At 44.5% G+C, this 24,207-nt stretch overlaps 1 long non-coding RNA gene across 1 annotated transcript; it reads left to right on the top strand.

The window, feature by feature from the left end:
* Positions 1-8,013: 8,013 nt before the first annotated feature.
* LOC307181117 lies at positions 8,014-17,149 on the top strand. The gene is made up of 3 exons (XR_013825912.1): positions 8,014-8,083; positions 13,341-13,451; positions 16,748-17,149. It is a non-coding gene; the product is annotated as an uncharacterized lncRNA (long non-coding RNA).
* Positions 17,150-24,207: the final 7,058 nt, after the last annotated feature.

Here is a 24,207-nt window from a genome sequence, read left to right as displayed (position 1 = left end):
AGACCCTGTTCTGTTCTGTAATTCAGTTCCTGTGTAGCCAAGTTTACATTCCGTGTATTACTGATATCTTATGATGTTTCTTTTTCTGTGTGACTTATTTCAGTTAGAATCATCATACCTGAATCCACTCATTGTGATGCTAAGGGCCTGATGACATAGATTTCATTGCTGAGTGATATTGCTTTGTAAGTAAATACCACAACTTCTTTATCCATTTTTCACTTTCTGCGATGTTGAACTTGTACTGTAAACGAGGTTCTTGTAAACAGAGGCGTCCCAAACTTTGGGGTGTCTGTGTCTTTTTGATTTTAATTTCCCTAAGCTATAGGACCATAAGTGGCAGTGCCCTAGGCTCTGTTGCTTTGTTTTTTAGATGTTTCAGGAAACACCATACACTTCTCCCGAGTGTCTGTTGGCAATTTACATCCCGCCCATCAGCATAACAAGGCTCCCAGTTCTCCATGGCCTGTCCTGCCTTTCTGGATTTTACACTTTTTTCAGATGGCCCTTTTGACCGGGGGGAAGTGAGACTTCATTGTAGTGCAGATTTCCTTTGCAAGCTTGCTTGGTTGGCCAAAAAGGGCGTATGCGTTTTTTCCTGAATATATTCAGGAAAAAACGCATACGCCCTTTTTGGCCAAGTGCATCATTGTGGACGTTCTGCCTCTTTTCCTATGCTTTCAATGCAATTCCAGTCTACCTCCTGAAATCGGTTTCCTGCAATTCTGCCCCGCTTTCAAGTCCTCTTGGCAGCCTTACTTCAGTCTATTTTTGGACGATAGCTGTCATTTATAACTCTGCAGGTGTGTGAATTACAGTGCCCCTGAGCTCCTTTCTTCAACTCGCTTTCTTGTGACCTGACCGCAACACCGCAGGATGGCTTCAGGCCCTAATCTGGTTCCGGCACGGCACGCTGAGCCTTTGGTTATTTCCTCTTCCTGGTGGGAAATGAGAGTTAAATTTGCCCGTCCAGACACCTCCAGCTAGCCTCTCATTGGTTCTCGCTATTCCTGTTCATCTTCCGCAGAAATTGCAAACTGGGCCAAACAGGAGGTTAAAGGCGCTGACTCTCCAAGTGGGGAGAGTGTTAGTAAAGCGTCTGGAATGTTGCACCCGAGTACCAGGGGAGGAAAACTGAGACATATTTGAACACGTCTCCCGTTCACATGGTTGATCATACTTGGGTTCCACATGCATGATTTAGCTGAAGGAAGAATACCTAAAACCTGGGTAGTTGAAACCCGTGGAATGGGTACCATGCAATATGACTTCAAAGGGTCTTCATTTGCTCACCGAACCTCTCCAATCCTATCACTGCTGCGTTTATGCCCCTGTACACATGCTTGATTCTCTTTCGGAGACATAGCAATCCATAGGTTTTAAGATACTTACTAGTCAGGTACATTCTTAGGCGTTTAATATGCGGTGTTGAGTCCATTTCGTTGAGCAAGGAGTAGCTCTTGTCTATTCCATATTTGGCTTAAGGAACTTTATCTGTGCTCATTTCAATCTCTGGTTTTATGCAGCACCCCAACTCACCTTAACCCTTAAGCAAGCATAAGTTGGTTTTCTAAATTTGAGACCCTGTTCTGTTCTGTAATTCAGTTCCTGTGTAGCCAAGTTTACATTCCGTGTATTACTGATATCTTATGATGTTTCTTTTTCTGTGTGACTTACTTCAGTTAGAATCATCATATCTGAATCCACTCATTGTGCTGCTAAGGGCCTGATGACACAGATTTCATTGCTGAGTGATATTGCTTTGTAAGTAAATACCACAACTTCTTTATCCATTTTTCACTTTCTGCGATGTTGAACTTGTACTGTAAACGAGGTTCTTGTAAACAGAGCCGTTCCAAACTTTGGGGTGGCTGTGTCTTTTTGATTTTAATTTCCCTAAGCTATAGGACCATAAGTGGAAGTGCCCTAGGCTCTGTTGCTTTGTTTTTTAGATGTTTCAGGAAACACCATACACTTCTCCCAAGTGTCTGTTGGCAATTTACATCCCGCCCATCAGCATAACAAGGCTCCCAGTTCTCAATGGCCTGTTGCCTTTCTGGATTTTACACTTTTTTCTGATGGCCCTTTTGACCGGGGGGAAGTGAGACTTCATTGTAGTGCAGATTTCCTTTGCAAGCTTGCTTGGTTGGCCAAAAAGGGCGTATGCGTTTTTTCCTGAATATATTCAGGAAAAAACGCATACGCCCTTTTTGGCCAAGTGCATCATTGTGGACGTTCTGCCTCTTTTCCTATGCTTTCAATGCAATTCCAGTCTACCTCCTGAAATCGGTTTCCTGCAATTCTGCCCCGCTTTCAAGTCCTCTTGGCAGCCTTACTTCAGTCTATTTTTGGACGATAGCTGTCATTTATAACTCTGCAGGTTTGTGAATTACAGTGCCCCTGAGCTCCTTTCTTCATCTCGCTTTCTTGTGAGCTGGCCGCAACACCGCAGGATGGCTTCAGGCCCTAATCTGGTTCCGGCCCGGCATGCTGAGCCTTTGGTTAATTCCTCTTCCTGGTGGGAAATGAGAGTTAAATTTGCCCGTCCAGACACCTCCAGCTAGCCTCTAATTGGTTCTCGCTATTCCTGTTCATCTTCCGCAGAAATTGCAAACTGGGCCAAACAGGAGGTTAAAGGGACTGACTCTCCAAGTCGGGAGAGTGTTAGTAAAGCTTCTGGAATGTTGAACCCGAGTACCAGGGGAGGAAAACTGAGACATATTTGAACACGTCTCCCGTTCACATGGTTGATCATACTCTGGGTTCCACATGCATGTTTTAGCTGAAGGAAGAATACCTTAAACCTGGAGAGTTGAGACCCGTGGAATGGGTACCATGCAATATGACTTCAAAGGGTCTTCATTTGCTCACCGAACCTCTCCAATCCTATCACTGCTGCGTTTATGCCCTGTACACACGCTTGATTCTCTTTTGGAGACATAGCAATCCATAGGTTTTAAGATACTTACTAGTCAGGTACATACTTAGGGGTTTAATATGGGGTTTTGAGTCCATTTCGTTGAGCAAGGAGTAGCTCTTGTCTATTCCATATTTGGCTTAAGGAACTTTATCTGTGCTCATTTCAATCTCTGGTTTTATGCAGCACCCCAACTCACCTTTACCCTTAAGCAAGCATAAGTTGGTTTTCTAAATTTGAGACCCTGTTCTGTTCTGTAATTCAGTTCCTGTGTAGCCAAGTTTACGTTCCGTGTATTACTGATATCTTATGATGTTTCTTTTTCTGTGTGACTTATTTCAGTTAGAATCATCATACCTGAATCCACTCATTGTGATGCTAAGGGCCTGATGACATAGATTTCATTGCTGAGTGATATTGCTTTGTAAGTAAATACCACAACTTCTTTATCCATTTTTCACTTTCTGCGATGTTGAACTTGTACTGTAAACGAGGTTCTTGTAACCAGAGGCGTCCCAAACCTTGGGGTGGCTGTGTCTTTTTGATTTTAATTTCCCTAAGCTATAGGACCATAAGTGGCAGTGCCCTAGGCTCTGTTGCTTTGTTTTTTAGATGTTTCAGGAAACACCATACACTTCTCCCGAGTGTCTGTTGGCAATTTACATCCCGCCCATCAGCATAACAAGGCTCCCAGTTCTCCATGGCCTGTCCTGCCTTTCTGGATTTTACACTTTTTTCAGATGGCCCTTTTGACCGGGGGGAAGTGAGACTTCATTGTAGTGCAGATTTCCTTTGCAAGCTTGCTTGGTTGGCCAAAAAGGGCGTATGCGTTTTTTCCTGAATATATTCAGGAAAAAACGCATACGCCCTTTTTGGCCAAGTGCATCATTGTGGACGTTCTGCCTCTTTTCCTATGCTTTCAATGCAATTCCAGTCTACCTCCTGAAATCGGTTTCCTGCAATTCTGCCCCGCTTTCAAGTCCTCTTGGCAGCCTTACTTCAGTCTATTTTTGGACGATAGCTGTCATTTATAACTCTGCAGGTTTGTGAATTACAGTGCCCCTGAGCTCCTTTCTTCAACTCGCTTTCTTGTGACCTGGCCGCAACACTGCAGGATGGCTTCAGGCCCTAATCTGGTTCTGGCACGGCATGCTGAGCCTTTGGTTATTTCCTCTTCCTGGTGGGAAATGAGAGTTAAATTTGCCCGTCCAGACACCTCCAGCTAGTCTCTCATTGGTTCTCGCTATTCCTGTTCATCTTCCGCAGAAATTGCAAACTGGGCCAACCAGGAGGTTAAAGGGACTGACTCTCCAAGTAGGGAGAGTGTTAGTAAAGCGTCTGGAATGTTGCACCCGAGTACCAGGGTACGAAAACTGAGACATATTTGAACACGTCTCCCGATCACATGGTTGATCATACTCTAGGTTCCACATGCATGTTTTAGCTGAAGGAAGAATACCTTAAACCTGGGTAGTTGAAACCCGTGGAATGGGTACCATGCAATATGACTTCAAAGGGTCTTCATTTGCTCACCGAACCTCTCCAATCCTATCACTGCTGCGTTTATGCCCCTGTACACATGCTTGATTCTCTTTCGGAGACATAGCAATCCATAGGTTTTAAGATACTTACTAGTCAGGTACATTCTTAGGCGTTAAATATGCGGTGTTGAGTCCATTTCGTTGAGCAAGGAGTAGCTCTTGTCTATTCCATATTTGACTTAAGGAACTTTATCTGTGCTCATTTTAATCTCTGGTTTTATGCAGCACCCCAACTCACCTTTACCCTTAAGCAAGCATAAGTTGGTTTTCTAAATTTGAGTCCCTGTTCTGTTCTGTAATTCAGTTCCTGTGTAGCCAAGTTTACATTCCGTGTATTACTGATATCTTATGATGTTTCTTTTTCTGTGTGACTTACTTCAGTTAGAATCATCATACCTGAATCCACTCATTGTGCTGCTAAGGGCCTGATGACACAGATTTCATTGCTGAGTGATATTGCTTTGTAAGTAAATACCACAACTTCTTTATCCATTTTTCACTTTCTGCGATGTTGAACTTGTACTGTAAATGAGGTTCTTGTAAACAGAGCCGTTCCAAACTTTGGGGTGGCTGTGTCTTTTTGATTTTAATTTCCCTAAGCTATAGGACCATAAGTGGAAGTGCCCTAGGTTCTGTTGCTTTGTTTTTTAGATGTTTCAGGAAACACCATACACTTCTCCCGAGTGGTTGTTGGCAATTTACATCCCGCCCATCAGCATAACAAGGCTCCCAGTTGTCCATGGCCTGTCCTGACTTTCTGGATTTTACACTTTTTTCAGATGGCCCTTTGGACCGGGGGGAAGTGAGACTTCATTGTAGTGCAGATTTCCTTTGCAAGCTTGCTTGGTTGGCCAAAAAGGGCGTATGCGTTTTTTCCTGAATATATTCAGGAAAAAACGCATACGCCCTTTTTGGCCAAGTGCATCATTGTGGACGTTCTGCCTCTTTTCCTATGCTTTCAATGCAATTCCAGTCTACCTCCTGAAATCGGTTTCCTGCAATTCTGCCCCGCTTTCAAGTCCTCTTGGCAGCCTTACTTCAGTCTATTTTTGGACGATAGCTGTCATTTATAACTCTGCAGGTTTGTGAATTACAGTGTCCCTGAGCTCCTTTCTTCAACTCGCTTTCTTTTGAGCTGGCCGCAACACCGCAGGATGGCTTCAGGCCCTAATCTGGTTCTGGCACGGCACGCTGAGCCTTTGGTTATTTCCTCTTCCTGGTGGGAAATGAGAGTTAAATTTGCCCGTCCAGACACCTCCAGCTAGTCTCTCATTGGTTCTCGCTATTCCTGTTCATCTTCCGCAGAAATTGCAAACTGGGCCAAACAGGAGGTTAAAGGCGCTGACTCTCCAAGTGGGGAGAGTGTTAGTAAAGCGTCTGGAATGTTGCACCCGAGTACCAGGGGAGGAAAACTGAGACATATTTGAACACGTCTCCCGTTCACATGGTTGATCATACTCTGGGTTCCACATGCATGTTTTAGCTGAAGGAAGAATACCTTAAACCTGGAGAGTTGAGACCCGTGGAATGGGTACCATGCAATATGACTTCAAAGGGTCTTCATTTGCTCACCGAACCTCTCCAATCCTATCACTGCTGCGTTTATGCCCCTGTACACACGCTTGATTCTCTTTTGGAGACATAGCAATCCATAGGTTTTAAGATACTTACTAGTCAGGTACATTCTTAGGCGTTTAATATGGGGTGTTGAGTCCATTTCGTTGAGCAAGGAGTAGCTCTTGTCTATTCCATATTTGGCTTAAGGAACTTTATCTGTGCTCATTTCAATCTCTGGTTTTATGCAGCACCCCAACTCACCTTTCCCCTTAAGCAAGCATAAGTTGGTTTTCTAAATTTGAGACCCTGTTCTGTTTTGGAATGCAGTTCCTGTGTAGCCAAGGTTACATTCCGTGTATTAGTGATATCTTATGATGTTTCTTTTTCTGTGTGACTTATTTCAGTTAGAATCATCGTACCTGAATCCACTCATTGTGCTGCTAAGGGCCTGATGACACAGATTTCATTGCTGAGTGATATTGCTTTGTAAGTAAATACCACAGCTTCTTTATCCATTTTTCATTTTCTGCGATGTTGAACTTGTACTGTAAACGAGGTCTTGTAAACAGAGGCGTCCCAAACTTTGGGGTGGCTGTGTCTTTTTTATTTTAATTTCCCTAAGCTATAGGACCATAAGTGGAAGTGCCCTAGGCTCTGTTGATTTGTTTTTTCGATGTTTCAGGAAACACCATACACTTCTCCCGAGTGTCTGTTGGCAATTTACATCCCGCCCATCAGCATAACAAGGCTCCCAGTTCTCCATGGCCTGTCCTGCCTTTCTGGATTTTACACTTTTTTCAGATGGCCCTTTTGACCGGGGGGAAGTGAGACTTCATTGTAGTGCAGATTTCCTTTGCAAGCTTGCTTGGTTGGCCAAAAAGTGCGTATGCGTTTTTTCCTGAATATATTCAGGAAAAAACGCATACGCCCTTTTTGGCCAAGTGCATCATTGTGGACGTTCTGCCTCTTTTCCTATGCTTTCAATGCAATTCCAGTCTACCTCCTGAAATCGGTTTCCTGCAATGCTGCCCCGCTTTCAAGTCCTCTTGGCAGCCTTACTTCAGTCTATTTTTGGACGATAGCTGTCATTTATAACTCTGCAGGTTTGTGAATTACAGTGCCCCTGAGCTCCTTTCTTCAACTCGTTTTCTTGTGAGCTGGCTGCAACACCGCTGGATGGCTTCAGGCCCTAATCTGGTTCCGGCACGGCATGCTGAGCCTTTGGTTATTTCCTCTTTCTGGTGGGAAATGAGAGTTAAATTTGCCCGTCCAGACACCTCCAGCTAGTCTCTCATTGGTTCTCCCTATTCCTGTTCATCTTCCGCAGAAATTGCAAACGGGGCCAAACAGGAGGTTAAAGGTGCTGACTCTCCAAGTGGGGAGAGTGTTAGTAAAGCGTCTGGAATGTTGCACCCGAGCACCAGGGGAGGAAAACTGAGACATATTTAAACACGTCTCCCGTTCACATGGTTGATCATACTCTGGGTTCCACATGCATGTTTTAGCTGAAGGAAGAATACCTTAAACCTGGAGAGTTGAGACCCGTGTAATGGGTACCATGCAATATGACTTCAAAGGGTCTTCATTTGCTCACCGAACCTCTCCAATCCTATCACTGCTGCGTTTATGCCCCTGTACACACGCTTGATTCTCTTTTGGAGACATAGCAATCGATAGGTTTTAAGATACTTACTAGTCAGGTACATTTTTAGGCGTTTAATATGGGGTGTTGAGTCCATTTCGTTGAGCAAGGAGTAGCTCTTGTCTATTCCATATTTGGCTTAAGGAACTTTATCTGTGCTCATTTCAATCTCTGGTTTTATGCAGCACCCCAACTCACCTTCCCCCTTAAGCAAGCGTAAGTTGGTTTTCTAAACTTGAGACACTGTTCTGTTTTGTAATTCAGTTCATGTGTAGCCAAGTTCACATTCTGTGTATTAGTGATACCTTATGATGTTTCTTTTCTGTGTGACTTATTTCAGTTCGAATCATCATACCTGAATCCACTCATTATGCTGCTACGGGCCTGATGACATAGATTTCATTGCTGAGTGATATTGCATTGTACGTAAGTACCACAAGTTCTTTATCCATTTTTCACTTTCTGCGATATTGAACTTGTACTGTAAACGAGGTTCTTGTAAACAGAGCCGTCCCAAACTTTGGGGTGCCTGTGTCTTTTTGATTTTAATTTCCCTAAGCTATAGGACCATAAGTGGAAGTGCCCTAGGCTCTGTTGCTTTGATTTTTAGATGTTTCAGGAAACACCATACACTTCTCCAGAGTGGCTGTTGGCAATTTACATCCCGCCCATCAGCATAAGAAGGCTCCCAGTCCTCCATGGCCTGTCGTGCCTTTCTGGATTTTACACTTTTTTCAGATGGCCCTTTTGACCAGGTGGAAGTGAGACTTCATTGTAGTGCAGATTCCCTTTGCAAGCTTGCTTGGTTGGCCAAAAAGTGCGTATGCATTTTTTCCTGAATATATTCAGGAAAAAACACATACGCCCTTTTTGGCCAAGTGCATCATTGTCGAGTTTCTGACTCTCTTCATATGCTTTCAATGCAATTCCAGTCTACCTCCTGAAATCGGTTTCCTGCAATTCTGCCTTGCTTTCAATGCCTCTTCATAGCCTTACCTCAATATATTTTTTAAAAATAGTTGGCCTTTATAACTCTGCAGGTTTTTGAATTGCAGTGGCCCTTAGCTCCATTTTTTAGCTCTTATTTTTGTGGTATTGCCCCATAACCACAGGATTCCTTGAAGCCCTATTTTTCTTCTGGGGCACCTGCTGTGCCTTTGGTTAATTCTTCTTACTGATGTGATATTAGAGTGACATGTGCCCATTGAAACCGCTACAGCTAGTTTCTCACTGGTTCCCCCTATTCCCATTCATCCTCTGCACTAACTGCAGACTGTGCGATACAAGAACTTAAAGGCATTGACTCCATGTGGGGATGTTGTTAGTAAAGCGGCTGGAATGTCGATCCGGAGCCCCAGGAGAGGAAAAATGAGGTGCGTTTTAGAAACCTTTCCCGATCATATGGTATACCAGTCGCTGGGTTTCCCAAGCATGGTTTAGCTGTAGGAAGATTCCCTTCAACCTGGAGTGTTGGGACCCTTGGACTGAGTAGCATGAAGTATTGCATTAAACTTTCGGCAGTTGCTCACCAAAGCTCACCAATCCTGTCAGCCCCAAGTGTCCAGCCTTATGTCTTATCCAGCTGTGGGTTTATATGTGGTCAATCCAGGTTGCATCACAGCCCCTGAGCGAATTTTGTAAGAATTTTTCTCTCTTTCATTGTTTCAGCGTTTTGTTTTTAAAATTTATTTCTATAATGGGGTTTAGCTCCTTTTCACTGCTGTGTTTGTGCCGCTCTGCACACACTTGATTCCCTTATGGAGATATATCAATACATGGGTTTTAAGATTCTTATTCCTCAGATATATTTCTCTGCGGTGTATAGGGTGTGTTGAGGCCTGTTCATTGAGCAAGGTGTAGATCTTGTCTAATACCTATTTGGTTTATTGAACGGTATCTGTGCTAATTTCAAACTCTGGTTTTATGCATCACCCCACCTCTCCTTTCCCCTTAAGCTGACATAAGTGTGTTTTCTAAATGTGAGACACTGTTCTGTTCTGTAATTCATTTCTTGTGCAGCCATATTTACCCTCCCTCTATAAGTGATATCTTATGATATGTTTCTTTTTCTGTTTGACTTATTTCAAGTAGTATTATCGGACCTAAATCCACTCTTTATCCTTCTACTAGCCTTATTACATTGATTTCATGGTGAAGAGATATTCCATTGTACATAAGTACCACATCTTCTTTATCCATTGTTCTCTTTCCTGGGATATTTAAGGTGTACTGAAGTTGAGGTTCTTGTAAACAGAGTAGCCCTAAACTGTGGTGTGCTTGTGTCTTGTTGATTTTTAGACTTCCCTAGATATACTCCCATGATCGGAAGTGTCCTATGCTCTGTAGCTCTGTTTTTTAGATGATTTAGGAACCACCATACACTTCTCCAGAGTGGCTCTCGGCAGTTCACACACTGCCCATCAGCGTATAAAGGCTCCCTGTTCTCCATGGCCTGTCCTGCATTTCTGGTTTTTACAATTTTTTAGGATGGCCCTTTTGACCGGTGGGAAGTGAGACTTCTTTGTTGTGCACATTTGCATTGCTTGCTTGCTTCGTTGCCCATAAAGTGCGTATGCGTTTTTTCCTGGATATAATCAGGAAAAAACGCATACGCCCTTTTGGGCCAACTGCATCATTGTCGAAATTCTGCCGCTTTTCATGTGCGTTAAAGACGAGTCCAATCTATCTCTTGAAATCTGTTTCTTGCAATTCTGTCTTGCATTCAGATCCTCTTCTTTGCCTTACCTCAACATATTTTTGGACGTTAGTTTTCATTTATAACTCTGCAGGTTTGTGAATTGCAGTGACCCTGAGCTCCATTTTTTAAGTTGCTCTTTTGTGAGCTGGCCTCAAACCCGCAGGATTGCTTCAGGCCCTATTTTGGCTCCGGCGAGGCAGGCTGAGCCTTTCTTTAATTCTTATTCTTAATGGGAAATTAGAGTGATATGTGCCCGTCCAAACCCCTACAACTCTTCTCTCATTGGTTCCCCCTCTTCCCGTTCATCCTCCTCACAATTTGCAAAATGTGTGAAACAGAAGTTTAAATGTGCTGATTCTCCAAGTGGGGAGATTCTAAGTAGCGTGGCTGGAATGGTGAACAGGAGCACCAGGAGAGGATAAATGAGGTGCATTTTAGACACATCTCCCGATCACATGGTGTACAGTCCTCTGGGTTTTCCATGCATGTTTTAGCTGTAGGAAGATCCCTTGAACCTGCAGATTTGGGACCCATTGAATGGGTACCAGGTAGTATTACTTTAAAGGGTGTGCATTTCCTCACCCAACCTCACATTTCTCTTAGCGCAAACAGTTTCCAGCCTTATGTCTCATCCTGCTGTGGGTCTAGATGTGTTCAATCCATGTTGCATCACCGTCCCTGAGGAAAAGTTGTAAGAGGTTTTCTCTGTCTCTCTGTCGTTTATTTTTTTCAATTTATTACTATATTGGTTACAGCTGATTTTCAAAGCTCTGTTTCTTGCTGCTGTACATCCACTTGATTCGCGTACAGAGAGACATCAATAAATTCTTTTTCAGATTCTTACCAGTCGTATATATTCTTTTCCGGTGACTTGAGTGTGCTGAGTGCAGTTCTTTTAGCTACCGTGTAGGCCTTGTTGATTATCAGTTTCGTATTTGGAATGGTATCTTTGCTAATTTCAACCTCCTGGATGATGCCTCACCCCTCCCCACCTTTCCCGTTTAGCAGCCTTATGCGTGTTTTCTACATATTTGACTATGTTTTTGTTTTGTAATTTATTTCATGTGTAGCCATTTTGGATTCCACCTTTAAGTGATATCTTATGATATGTGTCTTTTTCTTTTTGAATTCTGTCACTTAGAATGATCATACGTAACTCCTCCGGAGTTGTTACAACTGGCCATATTTCATTGATTTCCAGGCTGAATAATATTCCACTCTACCTAAGTACCACATCTCTATCCATTTTTTCCCTCCAGAGACATTTAAGTTATATCCTAGTCGAGGATCTTTTAAACAGAGAGGGGGTAAACATTGGGGTGCCTGTGTCCTCTCGATTTTTGTTTTTCCCAAGATATACGCCCATGAGTGCAAGTACCCTATGCTCTGTAGCTCATTTTTTAGATGCTTTAGTAAACACAATACACTTCTCCAGAATGGCCGTTGGCAATATACATTTCCACTATAAGTCTCACAGGGCTCCCTCTTCTCGTTGCCCTGTCCTGCATTTCTGTTGTTTATGCTTTATGAGGATGGCTCTTCTGACTGATGCGAAGTGATATCTTTTGTAGTATTGACTTCCAGTGCCCACCTGTTTGGTTGGCTAAAAAAGTGTATGCCCTTTTCTTGAATATATACAGAAAAGAACGCATACACCCTTTTTGGCCAACTGCAATGTTGGCAATGTTCAGCTCCTTTTCTTGTGCTTAATGGCGAGTCATTTCTACCTCCTCAAATCCCTTTCCTGCCATTCTCCCTTGCTTACAAGTCCTTTTCTCTGACTTTCCTCAAGACATTTTTCAGTGATGGATATTTTCAACTCTGCAGTTTTGTGAATTTTACTGCCCCTGAGTTCCATTGTTCAACTCGTGTTTATGGGAACTGGCCACAAAGCAGCGGGATTTCCTCAAGCCCTATACTGTTTCCATGGGCAACCCTAGCCTTTGGTCAATTCGTCTTCCTGATTGGAAATTAGAGTGACATGTGCCTGTCTGAACACCTAGGACTTGTCTCTCATTGTTCCTCATCCTTCCGCTTCATCCTCTGGACAAATTCCAAACTGTACGCAACAGGATGTTGACAGTGCTGACATCTCCAAGTGGGGAGACTGTTAGTAAAGACGCTGGAGGGGTGAACCCGAGCACCAGGAGATGAGGAGATGAGATGCCTTTTCCAAACTCTTCCCGATCAGACGGTATACCACCCTCTGGGTGTGACAGACATGTTTTAGCAGTAGGAAGAGTCCCATTCATGTAAGGAGAACACCAGGGCTTTTTCAAAATCAGTGTCTCCCCGAAACCCAAACTGGGGAAGTTTTTAAGCTACGGCTACACATATGTTCATTAAGGGCCTTGGGAAGTAGGCAGAGTCCAAACTTTAGATGATTGAAGTCTTCAGGGTCAGAAGCACTCACCACCAGCTTCCCTTAGGCTACACTTTAACTGTCATTGATAGATGATGTCAATAAAAATATCTATTCTTTTTCAGATTATTTCCCCTTATAGGTTATTGCAAAATGTTGAGTGTAGTTCCCTGTGCTATACAGTAGTTCCTTGTTGATGATCTATTTTATACATAGCAGTGTGTATGTGTTCATTCCAAACTGTTAATTTATCCCTCCTCCCACCTTTCCCCTTTGGTAATAATAAATTATAAGATTTTATACTTCTCAGAAATGGGGGAGCTGAAAGAGAGGTATCATTTTCAATGGAAAAGCATTTAAAACAAGATTGAAGGTTTAACCAAGATTATTAGCTGTACATCCTTGGAAAGAAATCACTTCGTTTCTCTAATATTGACCTGACAAATAAGACAAACCTTTTCACTGAACTTGCTTATAAAAAGTGATGGAAATATCAAATGGAAGTGTTAAAAACATCTTATTTTACCCGAGCCTTATACACTGTTCTATGTTAACTACAGTTTGGCTCACACATCTGTTCATTGAGGTTACAATAGTCTCAATTTCTGTTACTGATCCTCCAGAGTGGACCCCAACAAGTGTCCCCCTGCCCAGTGTCATTGGGGCCAACAGATCGAGACTGAGTTTGGTTCACAAGCAAAGGAAACTTTATATTTTGATCAGAGAATGGAGAGGTGAGAGCATGCACTACCCTGTGGGCTGTGGGCTGGGCTGCTGTGTAGAGATCCTGTCAGAGTCAGTGGGAGGGAGGGAGGCGGCGGAGCTCTCGAGGGCCGGGTTGGCTGTAGCTCAGGCTCTATATCGTGGAGTCTGCACTGGGCCCCAGGAGCTGAGGTGTCGACCCAGCCATTCTGCACTAGGAAATCTGGTCTGAAGTGCCGGGTGTGGAACCTCTGCATGCGGGACCCTAGGAGCACGTGAAATTAGACAAAGCACAAAGGATAAAAAAGGTTAGACTTGACTTTATTGCCCAGATTCTATTTTTATCTCCCAGGGATTTTTAATGGGCTTTGCTGGGGACAAACCCCTCCTCTGCCTTTTGTCCCATTCCTCATTCTTGGAGTGCTGAGGGTGCAGACCCTTCTTCTGTAACTGCTGAGTGCTGAGTTGGGAGCCCTCATACCCTGGGGCGAGGGTCAGAGCTTCTCCCCAGCAGCCTCCCGGTGACGTTGATTGTCCCCAGGACCCCTGCCTCCCTGCTCGTCCACCTGAGCACCAGCATTGGAAGTGTTATAGATTCTAATGACCTTTAAGGGTCCAGGAAAGAGATGTGCAGAGACGCTGTGGGGGCCGGTTTCACCCCGCCCCACATTTGTTCGGCCACCTTAGGCTGACCGTCTCTGCCAGCCTAGATGCTCTGACCAGTAGTCTGCGCTTTCTTCAATTAGGCCCCTGAATTAACGTACAAACAGCACCAGGTGTCAGAGCCCTGCCCGCTCAACTCCCAGACAGTCCAGGGTCAGTGGTGACCAAGGACCATGATGGCTACTGAGTCAACAGCCTTTTGAAGTAAACAGGAGTCCAGCCGGTCTTACTGGCCACCATCATCACGGTGTCTGTAGGCTTTTCTGTGGTGACAGTGTGGTATACTGTTCCCCCGCCAAGATTATTAGCTCCCCTCTGGGTGCAGTAAGTCCTGCAAGCAGTAGTCTACTCTTTTGGGACACACTCTTGTTGTTTTATGAGAGAAACTCCAGGTCAAGTGATGTTCACACGAGTCGTCATGGTGCCCTGTTGCCCCCGGTTATCTCTCTGGATGTTGGAGTTGGAGGGCCTCCTCACTCGAGGTCGGTGTGCCCACGGAGCGAACCCTGCAACTTCAGGGCATGGTTGGTGGTTAGGATCACCACGTGGGGTCCTTTTCCCTTAGGAGGGAGGTGGCCTTTTGGGCTGCTGATTTCCAGGTTTTTAGATACCGCCAGTATCTTGGCCAGATGTGGCAGTGGGCCAAGCCCCTTAGTGACCGTAGTTTATCCTACCTGGATGGCATTCTTGCATTGTTCCATTTCAAGCGGTCCCAGTTTTTGCACTAATTCTCCAATGGCGATTCACCTTTCACCGGGAATGTAAAGGTCAAAGGGTTTAGCTAAATTAGGGAGTTCCAGGGCAAGGGTCTGAATTGACTGCTCTTTCCATTCTTGAAAGGCCACTTCTGGATTCTATTCAAAAGGATCATCATCTTTTCCTTTCAGTGTTTCATATAGAGGCCCAGCTAGTAGACTGTAGTTAGGGATCCAGAAGCAGCAAACCCTGGCCTCCCCAGGAACCCCTAAGCTGTCTTCTAGTTTTAGAAAGGGGTAAGGCTGAAAATGGTTTCTTCCCTTTCCTGGGATGGGCTTCTCTGACCTTCTGTGAGAATGAAGCCCAGGCAGGTCACCGCAGTCTGTGATATTTGAGCTTTTTCTTGGACAACTTCTATCCTTTATTGGCTTGGTAGTTCAGAGGCCTCCTTAGTAGGGCTGGTGATCAGAATGTCGTCTGCATATTGAAGGAGGGTTTCCTTTTCCAGAGGTAGAACTTTTAGGTCTTTAGCTAAGCTTTCCCCAAAGATGGTGTGGGAATTTTTGCACCCTTGGGGCCAGACGGCCCGGAAGTATTGTTTTAGTTGTATGTGGAGTCCTGCCACTCACAAGCCAAAATTTCTTGTGACTCTGGGACTAATGGAATACAAAAGAAGGCATCATTGAAGACTAATACAGAATACCATGTCCTGGTGGTTGGTAGAATGACCAGCAGGGTGTAGGAATTAGGAGCAACTGGAGGTATATCCTCGGTGGCTTCACTGACTGTCCTGACATCCTTTACCAGGTCCCCAGCAGCCCATGGGGCTCTCGTGGTCAGACCAATCCCAGAATATGGAGCTCACCTGGGCAGGTACCCCAACCCCACCCCAGCCCACGGGGCTCTCGTGGTCAGGCCCCTCCCAGGATACAGAGCTACCCTTGCAGGTACCGTGGCAGGGCTGGGCACACAGGAACCGTGCACATAGCCCTCATTGCAGAGCACCCCCAGCTCACCTGTCGCTCAGAGCTGACACAGAGCACCTCAGAGCAGGACTTGAACTAACAAACAGCAGCTGCGACAGGTCTGTGACCCTGGGCATCACTCCGTGAGGCCTCCCTCCACCTGGTCTTCCAGAGACTTCCACTGCACCCGGGGCACCAGGCCTCTGTCTCCAACCACCACCCACCCCTCCTCTGCCTGACTCCTGGGTTCCTCTCATTAGGAGAGGGTTTTCTTGAAGTTGTCTCCCACTCATGGGCCAGATAAAATGATTAGAAAACAAGCCAAAGCTGCAGCCCCTTGTCTATCCTGACTCTCAGGAGCCCACACCTGTTCCTTGGACCTGGCCGGTTCAGCAAGTTCCATTTTCTGCAACTGTGAGCCCCGGAGGGGTGATGATTGGCTGACCTGGGCAGCCTTACCGTGCCGGCCAGCCCTCCCCAGGTGTGCCTGGGTTGAGATCAATATAAATACCACTCCAGGCAGCAAGAGCCCCTGCAGCCGTGCCTGACACCATTTTCTCTGCCCTGTCAGCAGTCTCGGGGCTGGGCTGGTGGGAGGGAGTGAGAGGCCACGGCTTTGTGGGTGGCCCAGTGTGAGTGGGGCTCTGCTGGACTTTCTGCAGCAGTTGCCAGGCTGCCACCTGCTAAAGAAGAGGATGTGTCACCCATACCTGCTGCTGGAATTTCTCCCTGGGCAGAGGTGAGGAAGGAAAAAAGCAGTGGGGGCAGGGACAGGACGGGTATCTCAGGCAGGGAAATGGAAATCTTCCAGAAGAGCACCCAGGGCCAGGACCATCCTGGCTGGCCTGCAGGCACCAAGTCGGCCGGCATGCTGTCACTCGTGTGGCTCTATGGCCCTTCCTCTAGGCTTTCAAGTCCTTGTATATATTCAGGTGTTTTACCTGGGACGGGTGGGAATAGTTCAGCAGCAACTGGCCTGGGGCTCAGCTCACGTTTACTCACAGATGCCTCGGCACGGTGCCCCAGCTTTGCAATGAGGACGCTTGTTGCGTGGGGGCTGCTGGCTGAATGGGAGACGATTCCCCACCACTGACCAACTTCAGAATTGTTTACAACTGGAGCAAGTGCCCTGATACGGTTTTCCTCTGTGTAACTGGTGGGTTCTGTGTTTTTTTTCTCTTTTTCGTTTTTGGTTCAAGGTAGATTTTATTCCTCTTTTTTGTATTTACAGATATAAGCATGGAAATAATTTATTCATATAAATACATGTATGTGCAGGGAATAATTGTTTTTTCTGTTTTCTTTTTTAAATTTTACTTCTTTTTAATTTTGAATTTTATTTTATATTTTTATACAGCAGGTTCTTATTGGTTATCTATTTTATACATATAAATGTATACATGCCAATCCCAGTCTCTCAACCCCTCCCACCACCACCCCCCCAACAGCTTTCCCCCCTTGTTGTCCATACGTTTGTTGTCTACATCTGTTGCTCTATTTATGCCTTGCAAAATGGTTAATCTGTACAGTTTTTCTAGGTTCCACATATATGCATGAATATGCAAGATTTGTTTTTCTCTTTCTGACTTACTTCACTCTGTATGACAGTCTCTAGATCCATCGACGTCTCTACAAATGACCCAATTTCATTCCTTTTCATGGCTTAGTAATATTCCATTTTATATATGTACCACAGCTTTATGCATTCGTCTGTCTGTGGGCATTTAGGTTGCTTCCATTACCTCGATATTGTAAATAGTGATGCAATGAACATTGCGGTGAATGACTCTTTTTGATTTATGGTTTTGTCTGGGTATATGTCCAGTACTGGGATTGCTGTATCATATGGTAATTCTATTGTTAGTTTCTTAAGAAATTCCATATTGTTCTCCATAATGACTGTATCAATTTATATTCCCAACAATAGTGGAAGAGGGTTCCTTTTCTCCACACCCTTTCCAGCATTTTTTGTTTGTAGATTTTCAATGATGCCTATTCTACCAGGTGTGAGGTGATACCTCATTGTTGAATCCATTTCGTTGAGCAAGGGGTAGCTCTTGTCTATTACATATTTGGCTTATGGAACGGTATCTGTGCTAATTTCAAACTCTGCTTTTATGCAGCACCCCAACTCACCTTCCCCTTAAGCAGGCATAAGTTGGTTTTCTAAACTTGAGACCCTGTTCTGTTTTGTAATTCAGTTCATGTGTAGCCAAGTTCACATTCCGTGTATTAGTGATACCTTATGATGTTTCTTTTTCTGTGTGACTTATTTCACTTAGAATCATCGTGCCTCAATGCACTCATTATGCTGGTTCGGGCCTGGTGACATAGATTTCATTGCTGAGTGGTATTCTGTTGTACAGAAGTACCGCAACTTCTTTATCCATTATTTGCTCTCTGGGATATTTAACTTGTGCCGTAGAAGAGATTCCTGTAAAAAGAGCCGTCCCAAATTTTGGGGTTGCTGTGTCTTTTTGATATTAATTTCCCTAAGCTATAGGACCATAAGTGGAAGTGCCCTAGGCCTTGTTGCTTTGTTTTTTAGATGTTTCAGGAAACACCATACACTTCTCCCGAGTGTCTGTTGGCAATTTACATCCCGCCCATCAGCATAACAAGGCTCCCAGTTCTCCATGGCCTGTCCTGCCTTTCTGGATTTTACACTTTATTCTGATGGCCCTTTTGCCCAGGGGGAAGTGAGACTTCATTGTAGTGCAGATTTCCTTTGCAAGCTTGCTTGGTTGGCCAAAAAGGGCGTATGCGTTTTTTCCTGAATATATTCAGGAAAAAACGCATATGCCCTTTTGGCAAAGTGCATCATTGTGGACGTTCTGCCTCTTTTCCTACGCTTTCAATGCAATTCCAGTCTACCTCCTGAAATCGGTATCCTGCAATTCTGCCCCGCTTTCAAGTCCTCTTGGAAGCCTTACTTCAGTCTATTTTTGGACGATAGCTGTCATTTATAACTCTGCAGGTTTGTGAATTACAGAGCCCCTGAGCTCCTTTCTTCAACACAGTTTCTTGTGAGCTGGCCGCAACACCGCAGGATGGCTTCAGGCCCTAATCTGTTTCCGCCACGGCACGCTGAGCCTTTGGTTAATTCCTCTTCCTAGTGGGAAATGAGAGTTAAATTTGCCCGTCCAGACACCTCCAGCTAGTCTCTCATTGGTTCTCCCTATTCCTGTTCATCTTCTGCAGAAATTGCAAACTGGGCCAAACAGGAGGTTAAAGGCACTGACTCTCCAAGTCGGGAGAGTGTTAGTAAAGCGTCTGGAATGTTGCACCCGAGTACCAGGGTATGAAAACTGAGACATATTTGAACACGTCTCCCGATCACATGGTTGATCATACTCTGGGTTCCACATGCATGTTTTAGCTGAAGGAAGAATACCTTAAACCTGGAGAGTTGAGACCCGTCGAATGGGTACCATGCAATATGACTTCAAAGGGTCTTCATTTGCTCACCGAACCTCTCCAATCCTATCACTGCTGCGTTTATGCCCCAGTACACACGCTTGATTCTCTTTCAGAGACATAGCAATCCCTAGGTTTTAAGATACTTACTAGTCAGGTACATTCTTAGGCGTTTAATATGGGGTGTTGAGTCCATTTCGTTGAGCTAGGAGTAGCTCTTGTCTATTCCATATTTGGCTTAAGGAACTTTATCTGTGCTCATTTCAATCTCTGGTTTTATGCAGCACCCCAACTCACCTTTCCCCTTAAGCAAGCAGAAGTTGGTTTTCTAAATTTGAGACCCTGTTCTGTTTTGTAATTCAGTTCCTGTGTAGCCAAGTTTACATTCCGTGTATTACTGATATCTTATGATGTTTCTTTTTCTGTGTGACTTATTTCAGTTAGAGTCATCGTACCTGAATCCACTCATTATGCTGCTACGGGCCTGATGACATAGATTTCATTGCTGAGTGATACTGCATTGTATGTAAGTACCACAAGTTCTTTATCCATTTTTAACTTTCTTTGATATTGAACTTGTACGGTAAACGAGGTTCTTGTAAACAGAGGCGTCCCAAACTTTGGGGTGGCTGTGTCTTTTTGATTTTAATTTCCCGAAGCTATAGGACCATAAGTGGAAGTGCCCTAGGCTCTATTGCTTTGTTTTTTAGATGTTTCAGGAAACACCATACACTTCTCCCGAGTGGTTGTTGGCAATTTACATCCCGCCCATCAGCATAACAAGGCTCCCAGTTCTCCATGGCCTGTCCTGCCTTTCTGGATTTTACACTTTTTTCAGATGGCCCTTTTGACCGGGGGGAAGTGAGACTTCATTGTAGTGCAGATTTCCTTTGCAAGCTTGCTTGGTTGGCCAAAAAGGGCGTATGCGTTTTTTCCTGAATATATTCAGGAAAAAACGCATACGCCCTTTTTGGCCAAGTGCATCATTGTGGACGTTCTGCCTCTTTTCCTATGCTTTCAATGCAATTCCAGTCTACCTCCTGAAATCGGTTTCCTGCAATTCTGCCCCGCTTTCAAGTCCTCTTGGCAGCCTTACTTCAGTCTATTTTTGGACGATAGCTGTCATTTATAACTCTGCAGGTTTGTGAATTACAGTGCCCCTGAGCTCCTTTCTTCAACTCGCTTTCTTGTGAGCTGGCCGCAACACCGCAGGATGGCTTCAGGCCTTAATCTGGTTCCGGCCCGGCATGCTGAGCCTTTGGTTAATTCCTCTTCCTGGTGGGAAGTGAGAGTTAAATTTGCCCGTCCAGACACCTCCAGCTAGCCTCTCATTGGTTCTCGCTATTCCTGTTCATCTTCCGCAGAAATTGCAAACTGGGCCAAACAGGAGGTTAAAGGCACTGACTCTCCAAGTCGGGAGAGTGTTAGTAAAGCGTCTGGAATGTTGCACCCGAGTACCAGGGTATGAAAACTGAGACATATTTGAATACGTCTCCCGTTCACATGGTTGATCATACTCTGGGTTCCACATGCATGTTTTAGCTGAAGGAAGAATACCTTAAACCTGGAGAGTTGAGACCCGTGTAATGTGTACCATGCAATATGACTTCAAAGGGTCTTCATATGCTCACCGAACCTCTCCAATCCTATCACTGCTGCGTTTATGCCCCTGTACACATGCTTGATTCTCTTTCGGAGACATAGCAATCCATAGGTTTTAAGATACTTACTAGTCAGGTACATTCTTAGGCGTTTAATATGGGGTGTTGAGTCCATTTCGTTGAGCAAGGAGTAGCGCTTGTCTATTCCATATTTGGCTTAAGGAACTTTATCTGTGCTCATTTCAATCTCTGGTTTTATGCAGCACCCCAACTCACCTTTCCCCTTAAGCAAGCATAAGTTGGTTTTCTAAATTTGAGACCCTGTTCTGTTCTGTAATTCAGTTCCTGTGTAGCCAAGTTTACATTCCGTGTATTACTGATATCTTATGATGTTTCTTTTTCTGTGTGACTTATTTCAGTTAGAATCATCATACCTGAATCCACTCATTGTGCTGCTAAGGGCCTGATGACACAGATTTCATTGCTGTGTGATATTGCTTTGTAAGTAAATACCACAACTTCTTTATCCATTTTTCACTTTCTGCGATGTTGAACTTGTACTGTAAATGAGGTTCTTGTAAACAGAGCCGATCCAAACTTTGGGGTGGCTGTTTCTTTTTGATTTTAATTTCCCTAAGCTATAGGACCATAAGTGGCAGTGCCCTAGGTTCTGTTGCTTTGTTTTTTAGATGTTTCAGGAAACACCATACACTTCTCCCGAGTGGTTGTTGGCAATTTACATCCTGCCCATCAGCATAACAAGGCTCCCAGTTCTCCATGGCCTGTCCTGCCTTTCTGGATTTTACACTTTTTTCAGATGGCCCTTTTGACCGGGGTGAAGTGAGACTTCATTGTAGTGCAGATTTCCTTTGCAAGCTTGCTTGGTTGGCCAAAAAGGGCGTATGCGTTTTTTCCTGAATATATTCAGGAAAAAACGCATACGCCCTTTTTGGCCAAGTGCATCATTGTGGACGTTCTGCCTCTTTTCCTATGCTTTCAATGCAATTCCAGTCTACCTCCTGAAATCGGTTTCCTGCAATTCTGCCCCGCTTTCAAGTCCTCTTGGCAGCCTTACTTCAGTCTATTTTTGGACGATAGCTGTCATTTATAACTCTGCAGGTTTGTGAATTACAGTGCCCCTGAGCTCCTTTCTTCAACTCACTTTCATTTGAGCTGGCCGCAACACCGCAGGATGGCTTCAGGCCCTAATCTGGTTCTGGTATGGCACGCTGAGCCTTTGGTTATTTCCTCTTCCTGGTGGGAAATGAGAGTTAAATTTGCCTGTCCAGACACCTCCAGCTAGCCTCACATTGGTTCTCACTATTCCTGTTCATCTTCCGCAGAAATTGCAAACTGGGCCAAACAGGAGGTTAAAGGGACTGACTCTCCAAGTGGGGAGAGTGTTAGTAAAGCGTCTGGAATGTTGCACCTGAGTACCAGGGGAGGAAAACTGAGACATATTTGAACACGTCTCCCGATCACATGGTTGATCATACTCTGGGTTCCACATGCATGTTTTAGCTGAAGGAAGAATACCTAAAATCTGCGTAGTTGAAACCCGTGGAATGGGTACCATGCAATATGACTTCAAAGGTCTTCATTTGCTCACCGAACCTCTCCAATCCTATCACTGCTGCGTTTATGCCCCTGTACACATGCTTGATTCTCTTTCGGAGACATAGCAATCTATAGGTTTTAAGATACTTACTAGTCAGGTACATAGGCGTTTAATATGGGGTGTTGAGTCCATTTCGTTGAGCAAGGAGTAGCTCTTGTCTATTCCATATTTGGCTTAAGGAACTTTATCTGTGCTCATTTCAATCTCTGGTTTTATGCAGCACCCCAACTCACCTTTACCCTTAAGCAAGCATAAGTTGCTTTTCTAAATTTGAGACCCTGTTCTGTTTTGTAATTCAGTTCCTGTGTAGCCAAGTTTACATTCTGTGTATTAGTGATATCTTATGATGTTTCTTTTTCTGTGTGACTTATTTCAGTTAGAATCATCATACCTGAATCCACTCATTATGCTGCTACGGGCCTGATGACATAGATTTCATTGCTGAGTGATACTGCATTGTACGTAAGTACCACAAGTTCTTTATCCATTTTTCACTTTCTGTGATATTGAACTTGTACGGTAAACGAGGTTCTTGTAAACAGAGGCGTCCCAAACTTTGGGGTGGCTGTGTCTTTTTTATTTTAATTTCCCTAAGCTATAGGACCATACGTGGCAGTGCCCTAGGCTCTGTTGCTTTGTTTTTTAGATGTTTCAGGAAACACCATACACTTTTCCCGAGTGTCTGTTGGCAATTTACATCCCGCCCATCAGCATAAACAAGGCTCCCAGTTCTCCATGGCCTGTCCTGCCTTTCTGGATTTTACACTTTTTTCAGATGGCCCTTTTGACCGGGGGGAAGTGAGACTTCATTGTAGTGCAGATTTCCTTTGCAAGCTTGCTTGGTTGGCCAAAAAGGGCGTATGCGTTTTTTCCTGAATATATTCAGAAAAAACGCATACGCCCTTTTTGGCCAAGTGCATCATTGTGGACGTTCTGCCTCTTTTCCTATGCTTTCAATGCAATTCCAGTCTACCTCCTGAAATTGGTTTCCTGCAATTCTGCCCCGCTTTCAAGTCCTCTTCGCAGCCTTACCTCAGTCTATTTTTGGACGATAGCTGTCATTTATAACTCTGCAGGTTTGTGAATTACAGTGCCCCTGAGCTCCTTTCTTCAACTCGCTTTCTTGTGAGCTGGCCGCAACACCGCAGGATGGCTTCAGGCCCTAATATGCTACCGGCACGGCACGCTGAGCCTTTGGTTATTTCCTCTTCCTGGTGGGAAATGAGAGTTTAATTTGCCCGTCCAGACACCTCCAGCTAGTCTCTCATTGGTTCTCCCTATTCCTGTTCATCTTGCGCAGAAATTGCAAACTGGGCCAAACAGGAGGTTAAAGGCGCTGACTCTCCAAGTGGGGAGAGTGTTAGTAAAGCGTCTTGAATGTTGCACCCGAGTACCAGGGTATGAAAACTGACACATATTTGAACACGTCTCCTGATCACATGGTTGATCATACTCTAGGTTCTACATGCATGTTTTAGCTGAAGGAAGAATACCTTAAACCTGGGTAGTTGAAACCCATGGAATGGGTACCATGCAATATGACTTCAAAGGGTCTTCATTTGCTCACCGAACCTCTCCAAAACTATCACTGCTGCGTTTATGCCCCTGTACACATGCTTGATTCTCTTTCGGAGACATAGCAATCCATAGGTTTTAAGATACTTACTAGTCAGGTACATTCTTAGGCATTTAACATGCGGTGTTGAGTCCATTTCGTTGAGCAAGGAGTAGCTCTTGTCTATTCCGTATTTGGCTTAAGGACCTTTATCTGTGCTCATTTCAATCTCTGGTTTTATGCAGCACCCCAACTCACCTTTCCCCTTAAGCA

This window comes from Stenella coeruleoalba (genome assembly GCF_951394435.1).
Source record: "Stenella coeruleoalba genome assembly, contig: scaffold_196, whole genome shotgun sequence".
Lineage (NCBI taxonomy): Eukaryota > Metazoa > Chordata > Mammalia > Artiodactyla > Delphinidae > Stenella > Stenella coeruleoalba.
This window is presented reverse-complemented; position numbering and strand designations above follow the sequence as displayed.